Source organism: Cupressus sempervirens, chromosome 6 (genome assembly GCF_028749045.1).
Source record: "Cupressus sempervirens isolate cs-2001-9-10 chromosome 6, ASM2874904v1, whole genome shotgun sequence".
In the NCBI taxonomy this organism is placed as follows: domain Eukaryota; kingdom Viridiplantae; phylum Streptophyta; class Pinopsida; order Cupressales; family Cupressaceae; genus Cupressus; species Cupressus sempervirens.
In genome coordinates this window covers 696,329,785-696,334,655 of record NC_143123.1, presented here as the reverse complement: position 1 = coordinate 696,334,655, position 4,871 = coordinate 696,329,785, and the positions used below count along the sequence as shown (strand labels likewise).

Here is a 4,871-nt window from a genome sequence, read left to right as displayed (position 1 = left end):
TTCACTTATGTCAATGACTTAAATTTAGATTTTAGTTATGAAAATTGATTTTCCTTTTAAATATATTTTTAATTTCAATTGAATTGTTTTCTTGCTTCAAAATTATTTTAAAATGAATTACTTGATATATTTTTAAAATATACTAGTAGGTATAAGTCATATTCACATACCATAAGTCTGAGAATGCATTAGGATTAGGTGAATTAGTTAAAATCACATACCAAAACTCTTCATGTACTAGTTCATTGTCCTTTCAAAGACTTTTGCATATGATTGGACTTGTTTATAGTGTCAAATGTATTCACATATTTAATTCCTCTTAACGACTTTGTCTTATCAGTCAGCCTGGCCTATCTGAGTGGTCATCTTTTCTTCTTTCAAATAGAACACGTAACAATACCAAATAAATTTCACTACATTTGTGCTATATTTTTCACCCTCAATTTGATTTTGTGAATGACTTGAGAACCAAAATTATGAAAGCACCTCAACCTCTTTAAAATGGGTTTTCACCTCTCTCATCTAGGAAATTTGGACTCTGAAAATTTAACTTGCATGTCTAGTCTTTCAAATTGATTTGGAAAAACACCATTGTGATATCTTTGCATTGACCAATTTTTCCACATATGACGAGATGTTTTTCCGAACTCTCTCACACAGAACACAACCAAAGGAATTCCCTTTGGATTTTCATCCTCATCTTGATTTTGTGAATGACAATCATATTCAAAACAATTGAGGTCCAAAGTTAATGCCACCTCTTTTTTTTATGGAGGGTTTAGATCTGTGAGGTAGCTTAGCGAGGCATGAAACCTGTGAGCTACCAACCAGTGAAGGCCACCATGAAACAGATTTAGGAATCTAATGCAGGCCACACGTGTCTGAAACCGTTTCGGCTCAGAGTCAAGGACTAAGGGTCAGTCAAAAGTTAAATTCACCCAAGGCACGATCTTGACCCCTTATGATGTTAGAGCCTTGCACTTAGCAAGACTTGATCTTCGGTGGGCTCTTTGTGAGCTATTCAACTTCACCATTAGGCCAAGAGCCCATTGACTTAATGTCACCTTTCATTGATTGTCCTCTTCAATAATTTATTTTTAGGTGCACCGTTAACGTCGCCATTCATTATTAAGCTCCTCCATAATCTGTAATTTGAAAAATATCAAGTACAGCTTTCCCACCATTAAATGAATTTAAAGTACTCCCTTAATTAGCGCGACTTCCATGTTCAGATTATTATCCAAGCACTCTTAACTTCTTTAAAATAAATTTTCACCTCTCGCGTCCGGCTTAGCATTTTAGTTCTACTCCAGCGGCGGTGACCGTAAGAACCACTTCAGTGATGAAGGAAATTGGGAAAAAGTTCTGCTTTATCCTCTTTTTTAACGTAGTTACAGTGTGTATCCAGCCGAAAGCTTATGGTTCCTCAGTCGAAGGTGGAGATACTCTCTCCTTGGGCGCCTCCCTTTCTGGAAATCAGGCGTTAATTTCAGAGAATGGCACATTTGAATTGGGTTTCTTCAGTCCAAATGGTACCAATAACTGGTACATCGCCATCTGGTATGCCAATTTAACAGAGAAGACGAATGTTTAGTGCAACCGGTGCATCTCTTTGGTCTGTCAATGTGACCAAAAAGTCCTCGCGGGCCGTGATATTAGATTCTGGTAATTTTGTCATGTTCGGTGATGCCAACAAATCTGAGATCGTTTGGCAGAGTTTCGACTATTCCACGGACACGTGGTTGCCAGGGGTGAGGTTTGGCGGGCAGCAAAAACTCGTGTCTTGGAAAACTCCTTCGATCCTGCACCCGGGCTCTTCTCCTATCAAAGCAGTACTGGGCAAGCAGAACTTGGGACGGCAAAGTTTTCAGTGAAACTCCAGAAATGTCGAGAAAGGGGGGCTTCTTCAATTTCACCGTCGAAGATACAGAGTCTGGTTTGTATGCCACATATACAGTGACGAATAGCAAGTATGGCCTCTCACGTGTCGTCGTAGTCAAGTCTGGAGGAATACAACAATTTTCTGACGAGAAATCATGGAACACGTTCTGGTCTCAACCGAGGGATCAGTGTAACGTATACGGTCTCTGCGGCGCCTACGGAAGCTGCAACTCCAACAATATCCAGTTCTGCAGTTGCGTGGAGGGCTTCACTCCAAAAGACAAGGGCTCCTGGGAGTCGCGAGAGTCGTGGGCGGACGGTTGTGTTCGGGAAAGCCCCTTAAAATGCGACCCTAAAAATGGCAGCACAGAAGGATTCATGGAATCCAACGTCACTTTGCCTGATGCTGATTCCGCATCCTCATACCCTGCAACCACAAGGAAAGATTGCGAGAAAGCCTGCCTCCTCAACTGCTCCTGCACAGCGTTTACATTCAATCCGCCGACGAGACTCTGCCAAATCTGGTCAGGGGATTTGTTGAACATGCATAAAACAGAGCCCAAAAGTACTTCGACTGTTTTTATTCAAGTAGCTGCCTCTGTATTTCTTAAAACTGCGGAATCGACGTCCTTCAAACTCATACTCACAATTGTTGTTGCTGCTCCGGTCGTTGCATTGGCCATCTTCTCAATCTTGATATGGCGGAGGCATCGGCAGAGGCAGTATGTAGGACATGCAGGTTCCACAAATTCCTTTCTAAGGATGTTTAGCTACATGGAGTTGAAGATTGCAACTAGGAACTTCAAGTCGAAGCTGGGGAGCGGAGGATTCGGCACGGTGTACAAAGGACACCTAATAGACGGTAAAAAATGAATTGCTCCAGACAAGATGAGAAGCAATTCCGGGCAGAAATCAGCTCTCTTGGCAATATACATCATGTCAATTTGATCAGGCTTAGAGGATTTTGTGCACAGGGGTCGAGAAGGTTTCTGGTTTATGATTTGATGCCTAACGGTTCTCTTAATTCCTTACTCTTTTCAAGTAATGCTAAAGCTAAACAAAAGGTACTCGATTGGAAGACTAGATTTGAGATTGCATTAGGCACCGCAAAAGGGTTACTTTATCTCCATGAAGAATGCAGAGACTGCATCATTCACTGTGATGTCAAACCTGAGAACATACTTCTGGACAATGATTTTTCACCAAAGTTGGCTGATTTTGGGTTAGCAAAGCTTGTGGGTAGAGATTTCAGCCGCGTCCTGACCACCACGAGAGGAACGAGAGGCTACTTGGCTCCCGAGTGGATCTCTGGTCTTCCCATTACTCCCAAGGTTGATGTGTACAGTTTTGGTATGATACTCTTAGAAATCATTTCTGGCCAAAGAAATCTAGATTTAAGTGTTAAAGAGTCTAGTAAATACTACTTTCCCACATTGGGTGCAACTCAAATTTACAGTGGCAACATAATCAATATTGTTGAAGAGGGTATTGGAAAGGAGAGAGACATTCAGGAGGTGAGAAGAGCAAGTATTGTAGCACTGTTATGCATTGAAAAGGATGAGGGGGAGAGGCCAAATATGAGGCAAGTAGTGCTGATGCTGGAAGGGAAGATGCAGCCACAAATTTCACAGATCCAATGTTCCCAACACGTAGACCAAAGCAACACTGGTAGCAGCGAATGATATCAGAACAGAACAGCGTAACAGCGACCTCCAATAAACTAACTTAGTAGGCAAGATATTTTAGATGTTACTTAAACATCAAACATGTATATTTTAATTGTAATTAACATGTTGATTTTGGCAGTGAGTCAATATTATATGAATATAGTTAGTTTAGATTATATTTTAAGAAAAAGTTATTGTATAGTTATAAAATGATTTATATAAAAAAAATATCAAGATGATTTGAAGATTTTAATAATAAATTATAAATTTATTATTGAAGGAAAAAAAAAAGTTTTTAAAAATTTTGTTTTTATGTGAGGATTTATATATGTTGAAGAGTCTAACATATAAAATTGGTCTTAGATTAATTATAATATATGCATGGTTTTAGCTTAATTTTAATGTACTAACAGTTGCGTGCTTATTTTTGAGTAATGCTTAGTCAAAAGGTTTTTTTTCATTATAATAATAGTTCACATGCAATATTTAATAATCTCAAATAAAGAAAATGGTGATGGATGGTGGATGATAACTATAACTACAACAACTCTAAACTATGTTTCTTTATAGAAACTATTTGTATGTTATGAAATCCTCATTTTATAGGTTAATGTTCTTTAATTGTTTAATGAATAGTAATTGACAAATTATACTATAGCTATTTCAAAGGGGAAAATTCAAAGCAAGGTGTGAACATTATAGAATTCTATACTTTATATTGATTAGTAAGTATCATTTGTGGATTCAACAATATGAGTTTTATTTGCACCTACATTTCATAGCGGACTTGTAATCTATCAGTAAGGTGTAAAAATAAAGTTGTGCCGAAAAAATACTCAATAAAATATTACAAAGTTTATAATATCATTTGTCTTCGTATAATCTCCAAATGAAATTGGTATATTTCTTCTAAATATAATTTTAATATATGCTTAACATTTTCCTATTCCATATTTTTTATTTTTCTTACAATTAAAAAATAAAAAATTATCTTCACAAAAATTCATCAATAATTTTCTTACTTTTTATAATTTGCTGAAAATCATTTATATCATATTTGATACAATTTTATAGCATTAAAAACAAACAAAGATTAATATTTTTTAATGGTATATATTCATATAGACACAATTTCTTCATACAACTAAAAATAATAAAAACATTTTCTATAAAAAAAAAAAAGATATAGACAAGTGCCACATAGTGGTGTGGTATTTGCCACTATAGTTAGTTGTATTTGTTTTGACTTTACAGAGAATAAATTGTTATTTGGTTATATATTTTTAATAAATTTAGTTTAGTTGAATTTATAGTTAGAAAATT

The 4,871-nt window shown here is 36.4% G+C and overlaps 1 pseudogene; it reads left to right on the top strand.

Moving 5' to 3' along the window:
- Nucleotides 1–1,342: 1,342 nt before the first annotated feature.
- LOC149554111 (G-type lectin S-receptor-like serine/threonine-protein kinase At2g19130 pseudogene) lies at nt 1,343–3,606 on the top strand (annotated as a pseudogene).
- Nucleotides 3,607–4,871: the final 1,265 nt, after the last annotated feature.